Consider the following 11,131-nt stretch of genomic DNA (forward strand, 5'->3'; position numbering starts at 1 on the left):
GAAAGAAGCGGTGGAGTTATTTGCCAACAGAGGGGTGGTTCAAGAGTGATATTTTCCACAAACACAGTAGTACCATTTCTATGAGCTTGCCAAACAAAAGGGCCTTCAGGAACTTATGAAGAAGAGGAACAAGGCCATTGGTGAGAGAATTTTACACTTGTGCTGCTATGGACGGACACAGAGGGGTCACCTTTCAAGGCAATGAATGTTTCTTAACTCGGCAGGTTGTTGAGAAGTTCTATAATTTGCCTGATGTCCCTGTCTACGAATACTAATGATAGAAGATCAGACTTACTGAAGTCCCCTGGGCACAGGTCTTCCAAACCATTAGGACAGGAGACGTTGGGTGGACCATAAAGGAGAGTGGGCAGAAAGTTTTTTAGCACAAGCACATAAATGATGAAGCTAGGATTTGGCTGAACTTCATGGTTTATAATGTGATGCCATCAGCCCACATTTCTAATGTTTCTAAAGAAGGTGCACTTCTGCTTCATCTCCTGATGACCATACAGCCGGTTGACATTCCCATTATTGCCCTGGACCAGATTGTTGCTGTATCAACAACGTCTAAACTCTTATGGTGTTTCCGTACTTGATTACTGATCTGTGTGCAGCACATGACATACCAATGCGTAAGTCTAACACTCTCTTGGACCCTCTCACGACCAGATGCTATATCGCCTCCAAATCCAACAGAGAAAGAAAGAGAGGAAAAAGGGTGATTGGGGAAGGTCAAGAAGAGGAGGCAGCTAAGGATGGCTCTAGTCTCAACCTCACCTCCTTGAATGATTAGATTACCGAACTCAGTCATCAAGTGACCAACCTAAGTGAGGAGTTCGATGCATACAAAGCTATCTCCATGTCTCACAAATTCAGAAGGCAAAGGTTTTTGGATCCCCTGATATTGGAGATGGCTAGGGCTCTTAAGGTCAATTTCCCCCACGAGTATGAGCGAGCTTTCTGGGAGAACACCATTCCTGCCGCCAATTATTTTAGTGAGGGTCCAGGACAATCATCCGGTGCTGGTGCTGCTGGTGCCGAGATAGGAGAAGGAGATGTCCAGGGAGGAGGAGATACTGGCGAAGAAAAGAGAGGAGGAGCAGAAGACTGAGAATAGTCTTCCCTTTCTTTTTAGTTTTTCTTTGGTTTTTGTTTTTCCTTGATGTCTGTAATTGAAGGCTTAACTTTTTTGTATCTTAACTTTTTTGCAATGGCTGTTTTGTATTTCCTTCTCTTTTGTTGTTGCTGCTGTTCTTTTCCCTTTTCTGTTGACAGTACAGACACTGTCAAGTCTGAGTGTGGGGGATCATTTCATTTTGTTTTGTTGCATCATCTCTGTGGTTATTGTTTTCTCTCAAAAATCCAATCTTTCATCATCTTTATTTGGCTTTGAATTGATTGTAGATGTTGAATTGTTGTGAATTGGATCATTTGATGCTTGCTGAAAGGGTCTTCACTTGTTAATTGTGGCCTTAGTTTGAAATTTTTTTGCGTTGGTAGCTTCTGTGACTTCAAGTTGCGACCTCATTGATTCAGGTCGCGACTTGAAGAGTGATTTTGGAGAGGGAATTCTCTCTATGATCCCAGGTCGCGACCTGGACTCTTTTCTGAGCACTTTTAATGTTCTCTTTGCTTGTTGGCATTGCGGTGTAGGAGGAACCTTTTTAAGCTACCTTTGTATCTTTTTTAAACAAATTGTTGCCTTTTTCACAAGGAACAAAAAACCGGACCGGACACTGAACCGGTCAAAATACTGGTTCAAGGGTTAATGGGTTAGATCGGGATCAGACCGGGGTTAGACCGATAATAATTAAAATAATTTAATTTAATTAAAATTAGTAAAATATTTATATTCTAATTATAAAAATAATATTTATGTATATAAAAAATTTTCTTTTTTATTTTTTTTCCTTTTTTTTCTTTTCCTTTTCTCTATCTTCTCTCTCCCACGTGCCATGCCACTTTTCCCCTTATACCACACATCACGAAGCAATGTCTATCTCATATGACATTGAACAAGCAGAGTAGACTAGGGGAGACTTGGGTGGTAGCACTGTAGCAACATATTTTGCCTCCTTGAGCATGCATAACCAGTTCTTCCACCTCTTTCTCAAATTACTTCTTGGCATCCTCAGCGATCACTTCTATTTCTTCCTCAAATGGAATGGAGAAATGGAGAAATAGCAAAAGGTCAGTACTATTTTTCTTCTCTACACTTTGTTCATCCATCCGATACTCTCTCCTTCTCGTCTTCTACAGATATACCTCAAAGCGGCACAAACAAGGATTTCTTTTCCTCAGCCTCCATGATCTCCTCTGCTTCTACTACCTATCTCTGCAGTGTCCATGGTTTTCAGCAGACAATAAGACGTCCATTCCTTCTCCGGCGAACAGTGAGAGCAGCTTTGGAAAAAAAAAACGGCCAACCTAGTCCACCCAGCGGTTTTTCCGGTTTTTACTGGTTTAGTCCGGTCCATTCCAGTTCATCCCAGGTTGATTGGGGGCCGGTTTTTAGACTAAACCAAACCAGACTTCAAACCGGTTCACCAGTTTTTCTGTTGAACCGGCTGGTCCGGTTCGGTTTTTTCTTCCTTGCTTTTTCATATACCCTCATTGCATCAAATAGTTTTTCTTGAAAAACGTGCCATCCTTGGATTTTTAAGTATATTGGATTTTGAAAAAGATTTGCTTTTTTCTGAAGAATTTATAGTCACTTTTGGGAGTCAAGTATATTCTCAAGTGATTATCGTGATCTTTTTAATCCTCATCTATTGGGTTGCTTTTGTGATAAGTGTCTTAATGCCTTGTGACTAGTGCATATTTATTGAAACTTCGTGTATGAGCAATAGAGATATGAAACCCTTGTCGAAAGGATATTCTTGAGCCTTGATTCCTATATTGAGTGATCATTCATGTGGTTTACATTCTCTAGAACTTGTTTTAGCTCTTGGTCAAAATTACATATGCATTTATGATTTTGAATATGATAGAGGCATTCTTTTCTACACCTTTCTACCCAAACACAACCCACAACCATTTATCCGTTGCTTGACCATTTTTGAGCCTGCACTTCCTTCATTTTGTCTACCACTTCGAGTGTTTTAAACAACGATGTTAATTGAGTTGAATTCGTCTCAGTAATTACGATTTCCTGGTCTTCATCTGTCTTAATTGGGAATTTTCCTTTTATTCCAGGTTGAAAAAAAAAGAGAGAGAGAAAAAACACACACACACAAGAGTAAGGAAATACTCCTTTTATATACATAAGCTATCGCAGCAAAATGAAGTTGAATAAGGTATTCCCTTGGTGATAGAAGGTTGGAATCTGAACTTCCTTGACTAGAAATAGATGTTACTCAACTCATATTTCTTTAATTCTTGGCACTCAATTTCATTTTTTTCTTTCGATTCCATTTAGCCTTCCTATCACTATAACCCCAAAAGTCCTCTTGATTCTTTACATGGATGCTGAATAGTAGTGGAGATTTTAGGGTTATTACAAGCTTTTGGTAGAATGTTTGCTACTTGGACAGTTGAGAGAAAAGAACCCCAATGAGGAGAGATGAGCGATTCAAACACTTATATCTTGTGAGCAAATCTCTGTTGTTCATGCATTTTGAGTCAATTTCATCTTGTATCTGATTACTTGGCATTGTTCATTTTATCATTTTTTGTATTCCTAAAAGATGTTGATCGATTAGCTCTTGAGATCACTTTTGAACATGCTAGTCTCTTTAATTGTAGCTGTATTTTCTTTAGAATGATTCAAATCTTTGTCCAGGAGTACAAAGGTTCAAGTGTGGGGGAGTGATATAACCTAATCTTTATATGGTTTTCTCAAGTGTTTTCTAATGTTTTGCAACAATTTTACCCTTATTATGCGTGCATTTATATCCATTTGATTCCATTGAGTCATGCATTGCATTTTGCTGTTTAAGGGGTAAAAAGAAGGGTTATTTTTCTCTTCTAAATTTTAATTGCCTTGATTTGTAATCAGTTGGTCTTTACAAAAGATCTTTGTTGTGATTTTCAGGCAATTGGAGAAGGACCCAAGAGTCATGATAGAGCATGGATGGAGCCAAAATGTTACAAGGACCAAGACACAAAAGTTGGGAGTGTTCTGCCTCCCCAGGTCGCGACATGGAATACTTAGGTCGTGACCTAGATGCCATTTTACTGAAGCCACGTATTTTGGATCTGAGTAAAGATGCAAGCTCTCTGTCTTCCCAAGTCACGACAAGAAGCCTCTTAGGTCGTGACCTGACTTCCCTGAGTCACAACCTTACAGTCCTAAGTTGCAACCTGAATGCATTAAGTGAAATTGTGCGTTTTGGAATAGGTTTCTGAGCTTTTATATCTAAGGAGGGCGGCCACCACGAAAAGGAACTCTTCCATTCTGCAGATTTGCACAAGGTTGAGCCACCATCATCTCCTCTCTAGTCTCCATTGATCCTACACCCAAAACTTCCATTTTTCTTCATTTCTTCATCATTTTCTGTAATTCTAAACTGATCAAACCACTCCAACACCCTTCTTCTTCATTTTTCCAACCTTATTTTTAGCTTTAACCATGGCTATTCATTCCTGGAGCGATTGCGATTGATTTGAAGGCATGAGAGGCTAAACCCTTAGCCTCTTGGTGATGGAAGACAAAGCTTGAGCTCAAGGACTTAATTGGAGAGTTTTCTTTCTATAGTTTAAATCATTGTTTGATGCTGTGTTGAATTTTTCTAAATTTAGGAACTTTTGACACTTGTATCAAACTTGGTTTATGATTGTAAATCTTGTGTTTAGACTATTCTATTGTATTTGGATTGGATGATGTTAATGTTGATTAATCTATTTTAATATTCCAGTTTGAATCCTTGTGTTCAGTTTGATTATCAGTGATAATTGTTGATTAATCTGAGTGTTTGGTATTCTGTGGCTGTCGATTGACATTCAGAGGGCATTTGCATCATTCATTCATTTACACTCTAAGTGGTTTTCAGCAGTGTCTTAAGAGGTGTTAATTAACTTTGATTAAAGTGAGTTTTCATTAATTAAAACATTGGACCTAAGTGATTACTTGGGGTTTTCTTCAGACTTAGAGGTTTTCCAAACTCCCAATCATTCTAAAGAGTAGGGATAGCTGAGCTTTCATCATCAAGAGACTATTTAATCATAATTCCCTTTTAATCCAAAACATTTCTTCATTCATTCAAAATACAAAAAATAGTTAATTTTCTGCACTTTGCATATGTTGCACCACTTTTAAAACAACTAAAACCCTCCTTTTTACAATGTTTTTGAAACGCAATTTAGACTAGGATTTCCAATAACAAGCTCCTCGAGAAGAACGACTGGTTGCATCCTATACTGCATGTTATCTGGTGCAACTCTTTTTCTTGACGATCCGGAAGGCGACAGTCCGGCACATCGATCATCTCTACATTGACAATGGTTTGATTCTTATTTTTTATCATTTAAAGGAAATAAGTGGGAGGTGGTAGGATGGAGAACACCAAGTATTGTGTATGTTTCCATTTTCTGTGTTGATGTAAAGGAATCAAACATTCTTCCATGCATTAGATTTTCTTTGTATATACATATCTTCTCCTGTAATTATTAACTAAGACAATATCATATCAGGCTCAAACATTATATTTTTCCTTTGTAATTATTAACTGTCGTGTTATGATATTACACTATTGCATCCATTTTCTTTCAAATGCCTAACCATTTTATTTTCATTTGGTTTTTTATATGGTAAGAGAACATATTACACCCGTGCATCGCGCTGGCCTTGTACTAGTTTGAAAAAAAAAAAATACTCTAGTTAACTCGCCTCTGATGTTCCAGTCCAACTTCTCCTGGTTCACACACCGTCCGACATTGTCGGTCTCACTCTTCAACTGCCGTTTATAGCCCACTCAAGACTTCAATGTTGTTTCTCTGAATTTCAGATTTCAGAGTAATATATTAAGAATTATTGGGTGTAGTCAAATGTCATATGCATCCACAAACTATATGCGAAAATTGAGAGTATGTTGTTTCCAAATATTCGCCCCATGAAGGAATTCCCACTTGGTTTAAATGTATAGTATTGAAAACTTAACTCAAATCGATTAGTCAGATTAGTGAACGGGTGAACTAATCTCCTGTGGCTAGTTTAGTTGGAAATTTTCAATGGGTGATCGGATTAGATTTCCTTTTTTTTTTTTTTGCTTTCTTAAACTTGAAATGATATCGTTTTGTGTTTAAAAGAATAGCAATCAATTACGTTTATGCTTTAATTATTATGATGCCTAACGAATTCAACTTTGTAATACAAGAATCTAACAATTAAACGTAGATAAACTGTGCTAAATAATTGTTGGCAAAAAAAAAACTGTGCTAAATAATTCCTCTTTTTTTGAAAAAGAAAATGTATGTATTTTTATTATGAGAAATAATAGTTGCATATATAAGCACAAGAAGAACTACCTAAAAGTAAAAATAAAACCAAATAAAGGCATTACAATAATACATAAGCAAATAATATAATTAATTAGACTTGTCTATTGTAGTCCAACTGACACTAAACATTTTTATTAAAATTATATTGAGTGAGTTTATGAGTTTGAATCTTTAATGGAAAGTACAATGGGTGTATGGATTATGATTTTAAAAAAAAGGACTGGGTGCCACATCAAGTTAACATATTACTTTTATTCTAACTTCAATTTACAAAAGTTAGTTGGGACAAAGTCATTTTTGTAAAAAAAAAAAAACGTTAATTAATCCAAACAAATTGCATTTTGAGCTTTGAATTGTGTTTTCCAAGTCCAGAACGTAAATCCAAACAGTGCCAAATACCTCGATGCTTAGAGGGAGGAGGTGGGATCGAAGGCTTGAACGATTATTTGATTAGGTGGTGAGCATAAAAAATGTACATTATTTATATATTTGGTGGTTGATTTAAAATCAAAAAGTGGAATTCCAGGTTTAAAAAACCAGAAAAGTTGAATTTTTTCAAAAAAATAAACGAGTAAATAAAAAAGATTGGAAGTCGCCGTCATTAATCATCATGAGGTAAAAAAAAGTCAGCAGCTAGTTTATTTTTGTATCATTTTGTTAAATGGTAATCCCCTCCAGTTCACGTGGAAAATTAAAGAGGAAAAAACAAATAAATATCCTTAAAATATTAAAACCCCAAATTAGTATTCTAATTTAATATTTTCTGATTCGGAACAAAATTACAAAAATACAAAATATTAAATAATCCTCCGGTTCTTAATATAAGACCCATTTAATTAATTTGATTAGATTAAGGAAATTAGGTAAGTTAATTAATTATAAAAAATATGACACGTTTTTCCTAAAACACTATAATTATCTTTCTTAATACTCCCTTTTCCTCTTCTACTTGATCTTGGTTGACGGAGTATCCATAGAGGTAATTTAGAGAAAACTGATAAATATGAAAAATGGATCTTATATTTAGGACAAAAACCAACTCAACAATTGGCTCATATATTAAGGACCGGAGGAGTATAATGACAAAAGAAAACCTCACCATGAAAGGAAAAGATGGAAAATGGAAGGCATAACCAAAGCAAATAGGGATAAAATCTTAAACACGCAGAAGGCAAATGAAATAAAGACAGGAAGCAAATTACAAATGAAAAAAAAAAAATCTGAGGAAGAAATGAAAATCACATGATTCATCCAAACCAAATATTTTTTGCTTTTAATTAATCAAATTCGTCCATCATGGGCTTCCCGCCATGTAATATTGAAGTCGACAGCTAGTTGCCATATCGGCATCACTAACTCATCATATTTGTATGCTTGTGTGCGTTTAAATTACATTAAATAAAAAATAATGTAACACTGAAAATAACATAAGTAAACTTGCTTTTTACTTAAACAACATAATTCATTTATTATATTTCTAAGGTTGAATCGAACAAATATTTTGTAATACATAGAAATCAGGGTATAATATTAATAGTTATTTTTTATTTTGTTTCTAGTATGTTAATTTAGTAGTAAAAGAGGGACAAAGACCAATGAATAAAACAGTCCTTTTCCTTTCATCTAAGAATTAAGAGGCACATAATTTCTTGATTATTTGTTTTGTGTGTATCAATTTATAAAATTCTATGATATAGATACAGGGCAAATATATTCATACACATTTATTCATATGTATAATTAACCAAAAAAACCATGAAATATTATATTCATCGACATGCATCCAGTGTAACATCCCAATTTTTTTTATTTATTATTATTCCTAGTGTTTAGTTAAGTTTAGAAGGAGTTTAATGTTTGATAAATGAGTTTTATTCTCTATTTATTTAAGAAAAGAGAATTATTGAAAATAAGATTTATAAAATATGTATAAGGAAATTTCTGAATAATAATAATAATAAAACGGATTAAAAAAAATGGAAAAAAAACGGGGTACCAAACTATAATTTTGTCCCATTTTAATATGGGGTCTTTAACTGGAATTTTTTCCAAAATATTATTTTAACCGTTGGGGGCCAGAGAGAGAAACATTTCGACGTTTTTCTTTTTCACCTTCTCCGGCGCCTCCTCTCATTTTTCCAGTAGGGTTTCAACTTTGCAGATCATTTTGGTAAGCCAAATGACTTCTTTTCATTAAACTCTCTTCATGAAAGTTTTTCCACTCATCTAAATCTATCTAATGATGGTAGTTTTATACTGTTTAGAGATAATTTTTGGGTTTAGGGTTTGAAGCAAGTGTTGAGTTTTGATGATAGGTAAGTATAATATTGTAGAGCTATTTTAGTAGATCATTTCTATCAGTTTAGTTTTATTTATTGACTGACCTAATATTTTTAAATGAATTATTTTAGTTAAACAGATATTTATTTATGAAAAATATGATATTTATACCATGAAACTGTTGATTAAATTATTTACTTAGATGCATTTGATGTATAGTGAATTTCTAATGGTTGGTTTTTGAGATTTAAAGTTAAAATAGGATTTTTGAATTTTAAATATGATAATTTCAGATTTAAAAATTTGAGAAAAATCTGTATTAAAGTAAATACCTTGAAATGTTTAAATGAAAATTTTGGATTGTGAGGATATATAAATTTTGTGCTAAAAGACTTAATTATGGGTTATGAGAGGTTTGGGTTTAGCATAGAATTAGAAACTTTAACTTATATATATATGTTTTAGTTTAAGTAATTAATTAAATAGCTTGTGTATTGATATGTAAATGTATTGGTTGTGTAGATTAAATTATTGGGCTATTGGTATGAGCACGGGGTTAACCTTGTGGTAATACTTGTTCTAGACAAGAGGTAACCACTTTCCACTTATTATTCATGCTCGTAGGTTGTTTGTGATTGATTTTGAATTATAAGGAATTTATGAAATATTATTGAATTACGATGTGAGCTATGAAAGTATGTTGTTATTGAAATTGTCTTGTGAGACTTTTGTTGCAAAAGATATATGTTTACTATTATGATGATCTTAGGTATTATGAGTCAATTGAAAAATGGAAAATCCCAATTGATTTTTACATGTTGATGATTGTTTATGAATGCAATATTTTGAGTGTTGATATATGAGGGGTGGCGGATGTTGATGATGGGTACTATAACAAAGAGGATATAAGGGGGTGAATTATGTACATTTGAGGATATAAGGTGGTAGGGCCATCAGGTGTACACTGATTGGTCCTTTGGCCCAATTATTCATTATAGGGCATTGACACCCTACTAGTAGACTAGAGGGGGAACCCATGGTCCGGTCTGGTGCTCTGTGGATTTTGGCCGGTCCATATCACTTGATCGGTGAGCTTGTCTAATTACCAGTCACATGGATGAGGATTTAGCCCATGGGTTTAGTCAGAGGATATAAGGTGGGTGGATATAAGGGAGGTGAAAAGATTATTGATTATACTTTTTATATGCTTTGACAATATGAAATTTGTTGGAATACTATGAATTTGCTTTTGTCTCACTTGACACGTCACGAGCACTTACTTGTATGCTTGATAAGTAGGATTGCTGGTTACTGAGACTTTTGTCTCACCCCGTTGATTTAACACTTTTCCAGGTGATAGTTCCCGTTCGGGTCAGTCAGGGAAGGCTCCGGAAGCTTGAGCTGCTATTGCAAAATTGTAGCGCTTCCACTCTTTTGATTGTGTTGGATAGATGTATATTGCCATGATAGGGCCCATTCCACATACTCTGATATGTTTGAGATTGATTATTTTGACAGTGTACTTTTGAGAACTGTTACTGGACTGTATGCTGGTAGAAGGCCGGAGGCCTTTAGGCATTTGCATGTGATTTCTTTTGTTTGATATGAGTGGTGAATCCACAGTGATCTTTGACATGAAATGACTTTTGATTTTGTTGAAAGTTATGAAATGTACTATTTAGTAAAATCGTGTTATGGGCTTATGGTTGAAAATGATATTCTAGATTTATAATACCCAAAGCCCTATCCATTATGAATATCTTTTTGCACGCAGTTAATTTAGGAAAGTTCTTTTAACCATGATAGACATATTTATGGATTGGTTTAACTCTTTTTCTATCATGGTTAATCTCATATGATTTAAGATATTTATATAACCATGATAGTATTTCTAAATATTTTTACAAAGTTTCTTTTCTATCATGGTTAACTTTTTGATATTGATTACTTTATAAGTGTAGTAGTTTCGTTGTTACATCCAGGCAAAAAGAAAAAAATTGCATGAATAAAATGTTTATGACAGTTTATATATAAAATTTTTGTTCTTTTTTTAACACAAATATTGTTAAACAAAAAATGTCAAAAAAGCATGATATTATTGCAAATAACTATGATATCCATTTATTATTCTACCTTAAGACACTAATAAAAATTCTATTACCATTGATATTTGTGTGAATTATATTAAGCAATAGAATGAATATGTATGGATAAATGCGTTACAGGTACATAGTGTTGGGAAAACAGGCTGACTTGGTTCTAGAGGGTCAACGTTTGACAAAGCCTGACTTGACTTTGTAGGTTCAAGACCAACCCGATAAGCAGGAAACCCTTATATAAATATATATATGTATATATATTTAATTTTTAAATAATAAAATATTAAAAATGATAAGTGGCTAATTCAAATTAT

The 11,131-nt window shown here is 34.1% G+C and overlaps 1 long non-coding RNA gene across 1 annotated transcript; it reads left to right on the forward strand.

Annotated features, from left to right (window-relative positions):
* The first annotated feature begins 8,573 nt into the window (after window positions 1-8,573).
* LOC114735986 (uncharacterized) lies at window positions 8,574-10,256 on the forward strand. The gene is made up of 3 exons (XR_003739312.1): window positions 8,574-8,608; window positions 9,241-9,308; window positions 10,072-10,256. It is a non-coding gene; the product is annotated as an uncharacterized LOC114735986 (long non-coding RNA).
* Window positions 10,257-11,131: the final 875 nt, after the last annotated feature.

Source organism: Neltuma alba, unplaced genomic scaffold (assembly GCF_004799145.2).
Source record: "Neltuma alba isolate B1F8T4 unplaced genomic scaffold, ASM479914v2 tig00002720_pilon, whole genome shotgun sequence".
Lineage (NCBI taxonomy): Eukaryota > Viridiplantae > Streptophyta > Magnoliopsida > Fabales > Fabaceae > Neltuma > Neltuma alba.